General features: G+C 37.2%; 1 long non-coding RNA gene and 1 pseudogene across 1 annotated transcript; both read left to right on the top strand.

The window, feature by feature from the left end:
• LOC120176207 overlaps positions 1-5,960 on the top strand; it is a 101,525-nt pseudogene extending 95,565 nt beyond the window's left edge.
• A 7,801-nt stretch (positions 5,961-13,761) lies between these two features.
• On the top strand, positions 13,762-14,866 carry LOC120176289. The gene is made up of 3 exons (XR_005521308.1): positions 13,762-13,843; positions 14,002-14,060; positions 14,649-14,866. It is a non-coding gene; the product is annotated as an uncharacterized LOC120176289 (long non-coding RNA).
• The last annotated feature ends 2,894 nt before the right edge of the window (positions 14,867-17,760 follow it).

Below are 17,760 nucleotides of genomic sequence, written 5' to 3' on the forward strand. Positions count from 1 at the left end.
AAACATAATGTATTGATACTTTTTAAAATTATATCGACATATTTTTTAAATTATGAGTGTTTTTTCTTTATTATTTAAAAGATAAAAGAATCGATACTCCCATTGTTAACTTCATAAAAAGGCTACTTTTAAGGCATTTTTCACTTAAGTTATTGTTTGTTTAAAAGCTCATTTTAGGCATTTTAGGATCATGTAGTTGCATTTGTGGTGGTAGTGCTATTTCATTTCTTAATGATGCTGCTTGAAGGAAAGGTGTAGTTTGTCTGTCGTGTGCAGGGAATAGCAAGAAAAAAGGACTAGATGGGAAGTAATGTTGTGGCATCACACGTTGTTGAAGCAGATTGAAAAGCCTTCGCATTTCTAGAGCAAAAAACAACAAAAAGATACAGTTATACGAGGACAACTGGCTCTGCACGTGAAATGATTAATGTAACTGCCTACCGGAGCTGCTATGGAACCACTGCCACTTGGAGGATAAGATTTACGCACTACATGTGATTCTAGGGGCATGAGAGGTATTTTGCACTCAACAACCTCATCATTACCCCTAGATATTTTTATTATATATTACACCTCAAGGGAGACAATATACAACACGTGAAGAGGCACACGCATAGAGCAGAAAAAATCAGATTTTTATTTCCTTTTCCTTTTCTTCTTCATTGGGTTTTCCTCCATTGATAAAGCTTCAAGGAGTGGCGAGCTAGGTGCCGAGAGGAGCTAGTAAGCTAAGGTGATTCGTAGTGGCCGAGGAGACCTCCGGTGGCGCGTCAAAGGTTACTTCTTACTTCCCTTTTTGCTACTATTTTTATATTTATTTATGGGTTGTTGGAACGAATATTTGCATGACTTTGTGTTTGGATATTTTGAACCCCACCATGAACTAACTTATTTGGTGGTGTTTGGTTTAATGGATGTTTAGACTTTATTTTAATGGTATATTTAAGTTTATTTTGGTTCTTTATTTGCTTTGTTTATGAATGCTTTACCATCTAGGCTTGTAAGAGTAATAGAAATGTCCATTTCTTAGATGACGTTTAGGTATTCGGGAGAAACCTAAGCTAAAAATACTTGTAAGTATTCGAGAGAACCGCAAGACAAGATCCTCATAAGCAATGGGTTATAGTATTTTCAAGGGCTTTGAACCGGCCTAGGGATATTATAACCTAATCCCTTAGATCTCGGGAGAGACTAGGATAGGATTTCAACGACTAAAAAGGGTGTCTTTATCAATAGGGTAGGCTAGCCAACATCGTTGAGTAAGAGCAGATGCATTGGCATCCTATTCTGTTAGGTTCCTTTGAGAATATTTTAGGAAAGCCCTCTCGAGCAGTAAAGATTAGCTAGCTTAAATATGCATGAGAAATAAGTTTAGCATCCTTAAATCAATCCTTATCATTTATTCCGTTGAAAGCTTGTCACGTGAGGATTATATTCTTTTCATTTTATTTACTGTTTATTTACTGTTTTTACCATTTTTCATTGCCTCGACATTACACCATCTTATATTGCCATTGCATTTCCATCTGCTATACCATCAGACCATCAATCTACATCCATCAGCATACACATTTTCATTTGCCGTGACATTTGTATATATAAAGACTAACTATACTTAGATAGATTAATACTTAGCTTTGGTTAGACTTTTGTAATTTCACCCAATCCCTGTGGAGACGATACTCACTCATCATTATATTACTCGAACAATTGTGTATACTTGCACATTATCTGCGTATATTTTATAGTACTCACACACGCGGACAAGTTTTTGGCACCGTTGCCGGGGATTGGCAGCCTGAAGTTATTTAGTTTTGCCAGAGCATTTTATTTTGTTTTGCATTTTTATTTTGTTTTGCATTTTTATTTTTGTATAGTTTTCTTTATATTTTTTTTTATTTTTTAGGTTTATTTAGTGTATGCCTAGAAGAAATTCTGAAGAGCCTTTGGAACCGATAGAACCTGAGATTGAAAGACTCTTTAGACAAAGGAGACCTTCTCAACGCGCTAGAGGAAACATGTATCAGATTGGAAACCAAGGCATTGGTCAGGATGATGGAAATCATAATGCCGCGGCATTAGACAATGTTGATCCTGCTGTTAGGTCGCGCGTTATTCGTGATCACTTAAATCTGATGCTGGATGATCTGAATCCTGGAATCGTGGCACCCGAAATTCAAGCTACACATTTCGAGCTAAAACCAGTCATGTTCAACATGTTGAATTCTATTGGGCAGTTTTGGGGTATGCCAAATGAAGATGCCAGGCAGCGCATTCAAAACTTTCTAGAAGTTTGTGATTCTTTTCGCTAAGAGGGAGTACATGAGGATTTTTTTGAAGTTAAAGTTGTTCCCGTATTCATTGCGTGACCGAGCAAGGGCTTGGTTGAGTGGTGTACCTTCTGGTTCGATGAAATTATGGACTGGTCTTTGTAAGAGTTTTTTATTGAGGTACAACCCACCAAACATGAATACGCAGTTAAGGAATGGCATATCATCTTTTCGCCAGGGCAACGACGAATCCATGTATGAGTGTTGGGATTGTTACAAGAGTTTGCTTCGAAAGTGTTCAAATCATGGTTTTCATGATTGGACTAAAGTAGTCATGTTCTATAATGGAGTCAGTGCACCCACGAGGATGTTACTTGATGCCTCGGTAAATGGGACATTGCTAGATAAATCACCTACTGAGGCGTTTGCTATCTTAGACAGAATTGCTAACAATGATTATCAATTTCATTCCTCAAGACTTGGGAGTGGGAGGAGAGCACCTGGAGCATTTGAGTTAGATACCAACGATTCGGTGTCCGCTCAACTCTCAACTATTACCAATATGCTGAAAAACTTACAACGCTCTACTGAGGTGATGGAAGTGAAAACAACTAGCTTGGCATGTCTGTTATGCCAATGCAATCATCATGAGAGCGAATGCTCGAGCAACCATGAGTCCATCAACTTTTTGAGTAATTATAATCGAGGCAACAACAATCCTTACTCTAACACTTATAATGCTGGATGGCGTCAGCACCCCAATTTTTCATGGGGAAATCAAGGAGCCCACAATGCTAATCAACCTACTCGGCAGCAGAATCACAATGAGTCTCAAGGTTACCATAATTCTATGCCATGGTATAATACTAACAAAGGAGCATCAATGTCAGTAAGCATAAGTTCCTTGGAAGCTATGATTCAAGAGTTCATATCTACTATGAAGACAATGTTGCAAGACCACTCTACTTCAATTAAGAATCAACAACCTTTACTTCATAGTCAAGGCACCTTACTTCAAAGCCATAGCTCGCCTTTGAGAGCTTTGAAAGGTCAAGTTGGTCAGATTGCTACGTCATTGCAAGAGCGTCAGCAAGGACGATTACCAAGTGATACTGAAGTCACTAAAGGGCATGGAAAGGAGCATTGCAATGTGTTAACTCTTAGGAGTGGAACACAAATCAATCAACAAGTTAAAGCTAGTGGGGCACAACATGATGAATCTACTCCCACTACTGAAAGTGGTGAAGCTGAATTACATGATGATAGCATTTCTAGAAGGACAAGGAGGAGGATCTTACTAAGGCACCAGATTCTGATGCCAAGGCAAAAGTAATTCCTACTACTGTAGTCAAGGAAGATATACCTCCACCACCCTTCCCGCAAAGATTGAAGAAGCATAATGATGAAGTTCAGTTCAAGAAGTTCGTGGACATTCTTGATCAGCTCGATATCAATGTACCTCTCTTGGAAGCTATTGAATAGATGCGGATGTATGCCAAATTTCTGAAGGAAATCTGTACCAAGAAGAGGAAAGTAGAGACAGTTGCCATGACAACAGAATTTTGTTCTTCATTGAGTAAGTTACCGTCAAAGAAAAATGATTTGGGCATCTTTATTATTCCTCGTTTGATTGGAGCTAATTTCATTGGAAAGGCACTGTGTAATCTTGGCTCAAGTGTCAACTTAATGCCAAAATCTATATTCTTGAAGCTTGGCATAGAAGATTGAAGACCCACCTCGGTTATTTTACAACTTACCAACATATCTCATGTTAAACCTGAAGGGAGAGTCGATGATGTCATAGTGAGGGTGGATAAGTTTGTGTTTCCAGTCGACTTCTTAATTCTGGATTGCGAAGTTGATGCCAAGGCACCGATTATTATGGAAAGACCTTTCCTAGCCACTGGAAGTATATTAATAGACTGTGAAAAAGGTGAACTCACCATGAGAGTGGCTGATCAGTGTGTGACTGTCAATGTCTTTCGAACGCTCAAATATGTTGATGACAATGAAGAATGCCAAGGCATTTCTGAATTGAACTGAGTGATTGAAGAAGAAACTGAACATCTTTTCCAGAACAATTTCATTCAGCTAGCAGAAAAGGAATATTTGGTGGATGATGAAAGCTTAATGGAGTCCAACGACTTTTCAATTTTGGAGGAGCAATCTAGCTTACTACAAGCTAGATCAGGTATGAATTTTGAACCTCTAAATTTTGATGAATGTATTCCTTCTAAGCCTTCATTATTGCATGCACCAACTTTAGAGCTTAAGACTTTGCCAGGTCATCTTAAATATGTTTACTTAGGTAGCAATGAGACTTTACCGGTGATTATTTCTGCTAACCTTACTGCTAATCATGAGCAAAGTTTGTTAAGTGTTTTGATGCAGCATAAGAAAGTAATTGGTTGGACTATGACCAACTTGAAAGGCATTAGTCCTACGATCTGCATGCACAAGATTCTACTTAAAGATTTTCACGACAATTCAATCAAACCACAAAGAAGACTCAACCCTGTTATAAAGCAAGTGGTGATGAAAGAAATTCTGAAATGGCTTGATGCTGGAGTGATTTACCCTGTCTCTAATAGCTCATGGGTGAGCCCTGACCAGTGTGTTTCGAAGAAAGAAGGTATGATTGTGGTTACTAATGAGGATAATGAGCTATTACCCACTCGTACTGTTACCGGTTGGAGGATATGTATGGACTATAGAAAGCTCAATAAAGCTACGAAGAAGGACCATTTTCCTCTACCTTTCATCGACCAAATGTTGGATCGATTAGTTGGCAAAGCATTATATTACTTTTTGGACGGGTACTCGGGGTACAATCAAATTGCCATCGTACTAGAGGACCAATAAAAGACTACATTCACTTGTCCCTCTGGCACTTTTGCTTTTAGGAGGATGCATTTTGGACTTTGTAATGCCCCGACAACATTTCAGCGATGTATGCAAGCTATATTCTAAGACATGGTTGAGGATTTTCTGGAGATCTTCATGGATGACTTTTCTGTTTGTGGGGACGATTTTGAACGATGCCTTGACAATCTAGCAAAAGTTCTCAAAAGATGCGAAGAGGCTGAATTGGTCTTAAATTGGGAGAAATGTCACTTCATGGTGACTGAAGGCATTGTATTAGGCCACAAAATTTCACACAAGGATATTGAGGTGGACAAGGTGAAGACTGAAGTGATTGAAAAGTTACCACCACCAACTTCGATCAAAGGGATAAGAAGTTTTCTCAGACATGTTGGATTCTATAGAAGTTTTATCAAAGACTTCTCCAAGATTTCTAAGCCCTTGTGCACATTGCTTCAACCAAATCAACCCTTCGTGTTTGACGAGTTATGCCTCGGCGCATTCACTGAGCTGAAACGACAACTGATCTCGGCACCCATTGTAGTTCCTCCCGATTGGACATCACTATTTGAGCTGATGTGTGATGCAAGCGATTATGCTGTAGGAGCTATTTTGGGGCAACGTTGAGGTAACATTTTTCATGTTATTTATTACTCTAGCCACACTTTAAATGAAGCACAATTGAACTACACCACCACTGAGAAAGAATTACTTGGTGTGGTATTTGCTTTTGATAAATTTAGACCTTACCTAATAGGCACAAGAGTTATTGTTCACACTGATCATTCGGCTATAAAATACTCAGTGAACAAAAAGGATGCCAAGCCTAGACTTATTAGGTGGATCTTACTTTTGCAAGAATTTAACTTAGAGGTGGTAGATAGAAAAGGAACTGAAAATCAAGTTGCTAATCACTTATCTAGGCTAGAGAACAATTATGAATGCCATGACATTGTAGATATCCAAGAGGAATTTCCTGATGAGAAACTTTTATATGCTGTGGCAATTCCGTGGTACGCTGACCTTGTTAATTTTCTTGTTAGTGGAATTTTGCCTTTTGATTTAGATAGTCAGGCTAAAAAAAATTCAAGCACAATGCAAGGCACTATTTTTTAGATGAGCCATATTTGTTCAAGCATTGTGCCGATCAGCTCATTAGACGATGTGTACCCGAAGAGGAACAACATGATATTTTGTACCATTGTCATTCAACCCCAAGTGGAGGTCATTTTAGTGGAGCAAGGACTGCTGCTAAGGTCATGCAATCAGGCTTTTACTGGCCAACTCTGTTTAAAGATGCCCAAGCATTTTACAAAGCTTGTGATCGATGCCAACGGACTGGAAACATCTCCAGACGACATGAAATGCCGCTGCAAAACATCTTGGAGAAAGAGTTGTTTGATGTATGGGGCATCGATTTCATGGGACCATTCCCGTCTTCTGAATGAAAATTATATATCTTGCTTGCTATGGATTATGTGTCAAAGTGGGTGGAAGCAATAGCGACATCAAGGAATGACTCCAAGACCGTACTCAAGTTTTTGCAAAAGTATATCTTCACTCGGTTTGGAGTACCTCGTGCTATTATTAGTGACAAAGGAACCCACTTTGATAACAAGTTGATTGCCAAGGCATTGAAGAGATACGGAGTTTGACACAAGATTGCCACGGCATATCATTCGTAGACAAATGGCCAAGCAGAGATATCCAATCGAGAGATCAAACAAATTTTAGAGAAAGTGGTGAACCCAAGGCATAAAGATTGGTCGCCAAAGTTGGATGAAGCACTTTGGGCGTACAAAACAACATTCAAAACTCCCTTGGGAATATCACGATTCAAGCTAGTGTATGGTAAAGCTTGTTATCTCCCGGTTGAACTCGAGCATAAGGCATATTGGGCCATAAAGTGATTGAATTTTGATGCTCAACTAGCTGGGGAACAAAGATTACTGGAACTTAATGAAATGGAAGAGTTTAGAGCACAAGAATATGAGAATGCTCGGATCTACAAGGAGAAAATCAAGAAGTGGTATGACCAGAAACTGATTCCACGACATTTTCATGTGGGACAACAAGTCTTGCTTTACAACTCCAGACTCAAAATCTTTCCTGGGAAGCTCAAATCTCGATGGTCAGGGCCATTTGAGGTGCATTATGTCTACCCCCATGGAGTTGTTGACATCAAGAGAATAGACAATGGGACGATCTTCAAGGTCAATGGCCAGCGTCCGAAAGCCTACAATGGAGTTCCACCACCGCACAACAAGGACGTATTACGTCTGCACGATGCTGAAGCGTGCTAAGAGGAGAACCAAAATTCGATGCCACGGCATTGAATTTGTGTCTGTGCATAAATAAAATTTAAAATTTAGGCTTTTCTTTATTTTTATTTTATTTATTTTGTAATTAATTTTTGATCTGATTTGTAGGGACCATATTGCTGCAAGCTGTGCAGGGAGCGGTCACCCAAATGGAGGAAATGACAGTGCATTAATGGGAGATATATTCTTTGATTTTGTTTCCTTTTAATTTATTTTATTTCTGACATTTCTTTTCTCTCTCCAACAATTTTGTCCCATCATCATCATTTCTTTTGGCAGTTTTTCCTTCCCCATACACGCATAACCGTCCTATCACCCCTTTTTCCTCTTAAACTTTTAACTTTTTCTTTTTTATTTCTTCCTTAACTTTTCTATTTCATTTTTAACTTTTACTTTTTATCTCTCATATTGTTCATCTTCTTCACTCTTCTCTCCATAGCTGAAATTTCACAAAGCTTTTGAAAGCTACTTCATTTTCCATTTTTCTTACTTCACAACTGTTGAAAATGGTGCGCACAAGACCGACTGCACCCGAAGGTTCCAAGTTCCAACAGTTTGAGAACGAGGAGGCCAAGGCTCGGTTCCAAAACTTCAAGAACCAAAAACTCTTCATTGAGTTAGGTTTTATTTTTAGTGAGGAGACCGATGGTGGCTTGGGACCCGACGTAATGTACATTGTTACGCCACTCAAGTGGAAGAAGTTCGCGCGCCATCTGGGTTCAGTGAATGCCCCGTTGGTTAAGGAATTTTATGCAAATATTTCCAAGCCAAACCAACATGTCATTTTCATACGAGGTAAACAAATTAGTTTAACACCCACTGCGATTAATCGATATTATCATTTGCAGGATGTGGTGGATTGACATGCCCAGTTCGAGGATGAAGCCAATAGCACCACCTACGATGAAATCCTTGAGGACTTATGCTTCGAAAACACTGAGTGGAATGGGCGCCAAACAAGTAGATACTCGGTCAACAGAGAGCGTCTTCAGCAGTGCGCTAAGTTATGGAATCACTTCCTTAAGCACAAACTCATGCCTACTTCTCACAATACGATGGTATCACTTTCACGCTTACTGTTTTTACATTCGATAATTGTATCCCGTCATATTGATGTTGGTCGCATTATTGTTCAGCAAGTTCATGACTACTTGAGTAAAAAGGCAAGAGTTTTAGTGTTTCCTAACTTAATTACTGCTTTGTGTCATAAGAAAAAGGTTAAGGAAAATGCTTTTGATGAAATTTTACCTGGATTATCTAGTATTACTAGGGCTAGACTTCCACCCTATTCATGAGAAATCTGCAGGAACTAACGCCGAGACAAAGTTACTTGCTCTCGAGGAAGCTGTGATGCATACTCAGACTCATCTGCATGCTTTACACGGTGATATCCGTAATTTCTTTGGGTATGTGAAGCATAGAGATACTGTGGTGGAATCGATGTTTTAAGAAATTATTCCCCACGGTCAACAGAATTTCCCTGGCTTCCCAGAAGAAATTTTGCCGGCATTCAATGCCGAGGCATCTCCAGAGCCCGAACAAGATGAAGAAGATCCTCCAATTGATGACCCGACTCCTTATCAACACCGTTCTGACACCCCTGAATATCCGCCCACTGTCCCTGTCGAAGAAACACCCAGTCTCGTTCCTGCACCACGTAGTGGTCAACGCACCAAGACCACTGCTGGACGTAAGAATATTGCGCATTATTACTCTACTTCTTCAGAGTCTAGCCCAACACCCCTTCGCAAGCGCACCCGACGAGGAGCTTCTAGCACCTCCAAGGCAACACTACCACATCAACATTGAGGTACCTCACTTGCATTCATTTTCATTTAGTTTGCATTTCATTGCATGGCATTTAGTTTATATTTAGTTCTCTTTAAGCATTGAGGACAATGCTTCCCTTAAGTTTGGGGGAGGTAGTGTTCTTGCTAGGATATATGCATGATACCATTAGCGTAGTATTATGCCATGGCATCAGTAAATGGTAGGATAGTTAGATAGATTGTTTTGAGGATACCCGATGATGATCTTGTTAGGCTAGAATCTGAACGTAGATGACTGTTGAGAATGATAGAACTCACTTTAGGGCTTGGTGCTTTGTGAAAAACTTTTACACGATTTGTTTGTTCTCTATACTTAGAAAATTTGGAAAATTCTTATGAAGGAACTCTAGTTAGTTTTGGCATTGAAATATGGTATTGTGCTTAAAAGAAAAATAAAAAACAACTCCCTTATATATGAAACTGTGAATAAATGCTTAGGCATAGCTGTAGAGGGCACTCCTCTTTGTTGTGGCATTGCCTGGAACTCTCTTTAATAAATGGCATCCATGTGCATATGAGTGAATGAAAGTAGTCACGGGATGACTCTACTTAACTAGCTCGGGGGTGGAAGGTATGCTCCCTTTCACCTAGAGTGTGGGAGAGTAGGTGTGATGAGTTGACTCCCTTCGTAACAGCAGTTTAAAAAAAAGGAAGTAAAGAAAATGTGCTTAATGAATAAGTAAATGCCTTGACAAAAACTAGGGGACTTGAGTAGAAATTGTCTAAGTTTGCTAAGTATAGATTGGATACAATCACACACACACATTACCACAAAAGGATCTTGCCCTAGGGAAAAGTACTTGAATTCTTAATAAGTCTAGCATGTTGAAGCCTATTTTTCTGAGGGTTGAAATCCAATTTTGTCCTACTGTCTTATTATTGAACATTGCCATGACATTTTGCTTATGTAACTGTTATCCATTGCTTAAGGACAAGCAATAGCTTAAGTTTGGGGGCGTGCTAACTTCCTTAAAAGGCTACTTTTAAGGCCTTTTTCACTTAAGTTATTGTTTGTTTAAAAGCTCATTTTAGGCATTTTAGGATCATGTAGTTGCATATAGTTGTATTTGTGGTGGTAGTTCTATTTTATTTCTTAATGATGCTGCTTGAAGGAAAGGTGCAGTTTGTCTGTCGTGTGCAAGGAATACAAGAAAAAAGGACTAGATGGTAAGTAATGCCGTGGCATCACACGTTGCTGAAGCATATTGAAATGCCTTGGTATTTCTAGCACAGAAAATGACAAAAAGATACAGATGTACGAGGACAGCTGGCTCTACACGTGAAATGATTGCTGTAACCGCCTGCCAGAGCTGCTATGGGACCACTGCCACCTGGAGGATAAGATTCACGCACTACATGTGATTTTAGTGGTATGAGGGGTATTTGCACCCAACAACCTCATCATTACCCCTAGATATTTTTATTATATATTACACCTCAAGGGAGACAATATACAACACGTGAAGAGGCACACGCATAGAGCAGAAAAATTCATATTTTTCTTTTCTTTTCCTTTTCTTCTTCATTGGGTTTTCCTCCATTGATAAAGCTCCAAGGAGTGGTGAGCTAGGTGCCGAGAGGAGCTAGCAAGCTAAGGTGATTCGTGGTAGCCGAGGAGACCTCCGGTGGCGTGTCGAAGGTTACTTCTCACTTCCCTTTTTGCTACTATTTCTATATTTATTTGTGGGTTGTTGGAACGAATATTTGCATGACTTTGTGTTTGGATATTTTGAATCCCACCATGAACTAACTTATTTGGTGGTGTTTGGTTTAATGGATGTTTAAACTTTATTTTAATGGTATATTTAAGTTTATTTTGGTTCTTTATTTGCTTTGCTTATGAATGCTTCATAATCTAGGCTTGTAAGAGGCATGAAAATATCCATTTCTTAGATGAAGTTTAGGTATTCGGGAGAAACCTAAGCTAAAAATACTTGTAAGTATTCGAGAGAACCGCAAGATAAGATCCTCATAAGCATTGGGTTATAGTATTTTCAAGGGGCTTTAAACCGACCTAGCGATATTATAACCTAATCCCTTGGATCTCGGGAGAGACTAGGATAGGATTTCATCTACTAAAAAGGGTGTCTTTATCAATAGGGTAGGCTGGCCAACTTCGTTGAGTGAGAGCAGATGCATTGGCATCCTATTCTGTTAGGTTCCTTTGAGAACATTTTAGGAAAGCCCTGTCGAGTAAGTAAAGATTAGATAGCTTAAATATGCCTGAGAAATAAGTTTAGCATCCTTAAATCAATCCTTATCATTCATTCCGTTAGAAGCTTGTCATGTGAGGATTATCTTCTTTTCATTTTATTTACTGTTTATTTACTGTTTTTACCATTTTTCATTGCCTCGACATTACACCATCTTATATTTCCACTGTATTTCCATCTGCTACACCATCAGACCATCAATCTACATCAATCAACATACACATTTTCATTTGCAGTGACATTTGTATATATAAAGACTAATTATACATAGATAGATTAATATTTAGCTTTGGTTAGACTTTTGTAATTTTTCCCAATCCTTGTGGAGACGATACTCACTCATCATTATATTACTTGAACGATTGTGTATACTTGCACATTATCTGCGTATATTTCATAGTACTCACACACGCGGACACCCATCCTAATCAAAAACCCTAAACCTAAAAAACATAAGAGAACTCTTCCACTCCGACGAATACTAGTTGTTGTAACTGTTTTTCGTCCGGAGGGAAAAAGATCGATACCGAGTCAGGGGTTTCTCTTTAAAAATTGTGTTGAAAGGTGAGGAGATGCCACCAATCATTTCAGGTGAGATTGGAACACCATAAAAACCGGATGCTTTGAATAAAACATTTTTTTATCAAAATATCGAGTTTGAAGGTCTGTGAAAATCCAGAAATCAGGTTCGGGAGTCGGTTACGCGTGGGGAAGGATTAGCACCCCCACAAGCGCCCAAAAATTGGTACCCAGTTAATTACCATATATTTAAAATCAGAAATTTGGAGTTCGATATTTATTTAATTTAAAAATGATTAAGGATGCAAAGTTAAAAAGGGTATTCGATTATCGAGACCGATAGCATTCGCCCTCGAGCGTAAATGCGGGAGATCAGCTATTGTACCTAATAACTGAATATTGCCTCATTTTTAGAAAACATGATGTGGTTTTGAAAAGGATGTCGACTTATTCAAGGAATTACCAGTATTCACCCCCTGAGCACGATCACGGGAGATATATTATTAATTCCTTAATAAGTGAAGAATGCCTTAGATTTGTAAAAACAATGCAATCAAACAAAATTTTATTTGTCTTAATTAAACTAAAAGTAAATTAAGGCATTTCTTAACTTAAAATGTCAAATTATGAAAATTAAGGAACCTAAGAGTTCAAATTTAAAATTTAAGTTCTAATATTAATACTTAATGATATATTTTAAAATGGATTAAATATTAACATATTAGAAATTTTCTTTTGATAATTTTAAAATGATCGAATATTACCCTTAGTGTTAAACAATTCATGTAAAAATTAATTAAACAAATATTATGATTAAAATAATGTGCAATATTATTTTACTACCAACAATATATACATATTTATTTCCACACATTATACCATATTAATATAATACACCAATGTTCTAAAATAAATAAAAGGAAACATGACACTTAAAAATGCAAAGTTAAAAAACTAAGTAAACTATTTAAACTAGGTATTAAATGATAAAGAATATAAACTTACCATTTTAACTACAAAAATAATAACACTTGGAATGAAAAAACAACATTTCACTATTTCAATTACTAAAACTAAAATAAAATTATGACTAATATAGGGGACTAAAAATATAATAAACCCAAACATACCCATAACCAAAATGTAACATGCAAAAACCTAAGGGTCTAATGTCTAAACAAAGCAAAAATTAAATAACACATCATTAGAGATCTTAATTAAAAAATACATAAAATAAAGATGCAAAATTGAAAATAAGGAAACTTTCGATTTAGGGACCAAAACGCATGAAACATAAAATTCGAATGGCTCATCAAAGATATAACCTATGCGTGAATTGGTTATTTCTTAAACATACCATACGATGCATTTTTTTAAGGTTTAAAATATATATTATTTTAAAAGACAATTGGCCTTAATTTATTTGTGAACACTCCTGCGCCACTTACCCTCTCTTCAACTCTCTCCTTCACTATCTTTTCTTATAATACAAAGGAAAGGGTAAAGTAACCCCATAACCGGCTTTTATAACGTACCAGAGAAAATGGTCCCAAACAAAGCTTCTCTACTCTCCAACCTTTAAAACGAAACCTAAACAACCTTGAAAAACTTCACCTCTTCTAGATCTAAGGGTTCTTGACGGTTACCTTCGGCTTTAGAGGATTTGGCTTACACGAAGACTGCCTCGACCGTTGATGAAAAGGTAAGGTTTCGATTCTACTCTCCTCTCCGGCGAAAATTTCCTACGTATTATTATTTGTTTAGTTTGATTATGATTTTAGGATGCTCACTGTGTTTTGGATGGTGATGGTGCTCACTCGGATGGAAAGGTAAGTTCTCTATGCTACTTTATTTTTTTATTTCTAATATATGGTTCGTTGTTTTGCTAATGTTACTATGTGATCTATTTGTCGATCTTATCTCACTCTTTTTCGTTTCGAAAAAAAAATTACTAAGAATAACATCAATTCTTCCTCTCTAATGACAGAACCTGAACCCGAACGGTGATGGAGTCAACGAGACTCCACTGAAACTTGCACAATGCAGGTAAATTAACTCAAATCCCTCTTTTTATTATTACCTGTATTCTTTACAAAATAAAAAGAAACTTGGAAATAAAAGAAAAAAAATCACTATTAATATTTATTTGTTTGCTTCGAATGGTTTATGGTTTTTTGTTACTGTTTTTTACCATTACTTATGCTTATATATCATTGCTGTCTTTTAAAGACATAAAAATAGGGAATGAAGCAATAACGTATTTACCTTGAAATTATTTCAAATTAAAAAAAACATAAAATAAAATATAATAGAAAAATAAATTGACAACCTTAGATGTTTCCTGCTTGGTATTGCTTCTGTCGAAGAGAATATGGAAACCTTTTTCAAAATTCTCTCTTTTAAATAAGAAATTTCCTCTCCTTATGAGTGTTTTTTTTCCTCTTTGTTCTTGATTCCTCATTGGTTTCCCTCTCCCGTTGAAATTTCCCCTATTTATGGTTGTTTCAAATCCATCTTTTTCTTCAATTAGTGCTGAAGCAGGTATCTTTAATCCCGTAATTTTCGGGATTTTCTTTTTATTTCAAAGGTTTAGGTAAACTTATAAAGTTTTTGCTGACTTTGGTTTTGATCCAGTCACATTTACTGAGATGTCCAGATGATTACAGCTTCTAGAAGTATTTGGTGATGGCTCTATGTTGGCTTGGCACTGCAGTGGGAGGCATATGTGGATGACAGTGGCAATTTGCTTTAGGATTAAGATTTTAGCAAATCCTAAATTCAGTAAGTCGGGTCACTGAACCGGGTCACACTTGGGCTTGAACCAACATCTTGTAATTGGGTTGATATTTGTAACAGGGTCTGGGCCTGTAAATATAATATTAACATTAATAATAATAATAATAATAATAATAATAATAATAATGTATTAAAAAACAGGACATCCTAAATTCAGTAAGTCGGGTCACTGAACCGGGTCACACTTGGGCTTGAACCAACATCTTGTAATTGGGTTGATATTTGTAACAGGGTCTTGGGCCTGTAAAATATAATATGTAACATTAATAATAATAATAATAATAATAATAATAATAATAATAATGTATTAAAAAACAGGACGAAAAGTTAGTGTCGACAGTTGCCCCTCTTTGTTCATTCTTGTGTCAATAAGAATAGGGCAAAGACGAAGAGACAGTGTGTTTTTCGTCCAGTCAACTTCATAGTTTAAAATATGATAAAGGATATGTTCCGCTGTCACTCAGGGAATATCAGATCTGGGGATGTTGATTAACTCTATTGTTCTTCAGGGAATATTGAATCAGGGTAGACTTGTTCCATTATCACTTATGGAATATCAAATCTTGAAAGACATGGATCTGTTCCGCTGCTTCTGAGGGAATATTAGATCTAGGAAAGTTGATGCATTGAATCAGGGCAGACTTGTTCCATTGTCACTCAGGAATATCAAATCTTGAAAGAGAGGGATTTTTTCCTCTTCCTATGAGGGAATATCAGATCTGGGAAAGTTGATTCATTGAATCAGTGTAGACTTGTTTCGTTGTCGCTCAGGGAATATCAAATCTTGAAAGAGAGGGATCTGTTTCGCTTCCTTTGAGGGAATATCAGATTTGGGAAAGTTGATTCATTGAATCAAGGTAGACTTGTTCTGATGTCATTCAGAGAATATCAAATCTTGAAAGAGAGGGATCTGTTCCGCTTCCTCTGAGGGAATATCAGATCTGAGAAAGTTGATTCATTGAATCAAGGTCGAAACTGAAAATTAAACATTAACCTTTGTTAGTATATGTTAAAGGATTCAAAAACATCATACCTGAATGTCTCGGGATAATAATCTTTGGGAGAGATTTCTCTTGAAGAAGCTTGTCTTGCCCCGACCAATCATAGAAGTTCGAATTGGTTATTTCTATGTTGGGTCTTTACATCTCTTTCATTTCTTTTAAGAGAACCTGCAAGCACTCATTATTATGCATTTTATGTCATGATCCTGTTTATGCCTAAAATGTGTGCAATGATGTAGTTATTTTGAGAGTATTTTCTTTTCAAACGATAATTTTCTTTTGTTAACGGCCTTGTACTTCAGACGGATTTGGACACGAAAAATCAACAGTAGTTCATCTCAATCGACAATCCTGGTTAGACATTCTTTGGTTGAGTCTGATTCTGATTCTCTTTACTCTTTAAACCCGTGTGCTTCTCATGACCCACTATTTAATCAGTGACAAAACCTATTGGGTTATCCCACATTGTTGAGCAATCACATGTATCCCAAAGCTTTAACTTCTTATGGCCTGACATTGCGTAAACCTTTTGCTAAAACCATTTTCAGCTTCGGAATATCTGTATTTTCCAAAAAAAAAAATTTTACAATAATGCACAATGATCTCATGTTTCCCAAGATAATCTACATGTTTTTATTTTTAATCATGATGCTTGCAACGCGGTTAAAAGCATCTTTTTATTTATAAATAAAGATTTTTTTGAATACATGGCAAACTTTTAACTGGAATAATCAAAAGAAAATATTGTAGGCGTTATCAGACATCAATAATACGAATGCTCTTGAACTGGCACGCCGTAAGAGAACCCGAGTGTAGCTTCTGACACGGGGATCTTGAGGATTGTGGTAATTCGTAAGGGTGTGAAGTTCCACCTGTACTGCCAAATTCCCAAATATTGGATGCCATAAGCCAGTGTTTGAATCTCATTTACTTTCTGGTTACCCAAGCTTTTCGATTTCTAGCCCTAACTTTGACTATCATTTCAAGCCTTCAAAACTAATTCAGAAACTCCACCATGCACGAATTCTGAATTCATACAATTCTCAAGCTGCCCTTTATGGGTTTTCAACCTGAGACTTCTCTGATTTCAAGATACCATTTACGGGTTTTCATCTTGAACCTTACTTTTACTATTTTTTATTTATTTCTTCTCATTTTTTATTTCATTTTTCTTTTCTTTTTCATTTTTTTAGTTTTTTCATTTTTTTCAGGCAAAATACTTCTTGACTGCGTAAGCATTCACAGGGTTAGGTAGCTCTGGTCCACCTATCTCGGTGAGGATCAAAGCTCCTCCAGAAAAGGCCTTCTTTACCACATAAGGTCCTTCCCAATTTGGCATTCATTTACCTCTAAAGTCTTTCTGAATTGACAAAATCTTTCTTAGCACCAGGTCTCCTTCTTGAAACTCTCGTGGGCGAACTTTTTTGTTATGTGCCCTTATTATACATTTCTGGTACATTTGCCCGTGGCAGATAGCTTTTAATCTTTTTTCCTCAATCATATTCAACTGATCATATCTAGCTTGCACCCATTCTGCTACATCTAACTTAACATCTGACAGAACTCGTAGTGACAGAATCTCAACCTCGATGGGTAGCACAATCTCCATCCCATAAATTAAAGAAAACGGAGTTGCCCCAGTGGACGTCCTCACTGAAGTTCGATAGGCAAACAGAGCGAATGGTAACTTCTCATGCCAGTCTCTATAAGTCTCAGTCATTTTCTGTATGAGCCTCTTGATGTTCTTATTGGCTACCTCTACCGCTCCATTCATCTTTGGGCGCTAAGTGGTGGAATTATAATGTTTAATCTGGAACTGTTTACATACTGACTTCATTATCTTATTGTTTAAATTCAAGGCATTGTTAGTGATGATCCTTTCTTGTAGCCCATACCGACAAATAATTTATCTCTTCAAGAACTTGCAAACTGTTGACTGAGTAACATTT

The sequence above is a fragment of the Hibiscus syriacus genome, unplaced genomic scaffold (assembly GCF_006381635.1).
Source record: "Hibiscus syriacus cultivar Baekdansim isolate YM2019G1 unplaced genomic scaffold, ASM638163v2 tig00112231_pilon, whole genome shotgun sequence".
Classification (NCBI taxonomy): domain Eukaryota; kingdom Viridiplantae; phylum Streptophyta; class Magnoliopsida; order Malvales; family Malvaceae; genus Hibiscus; species Hibiscus syriacus.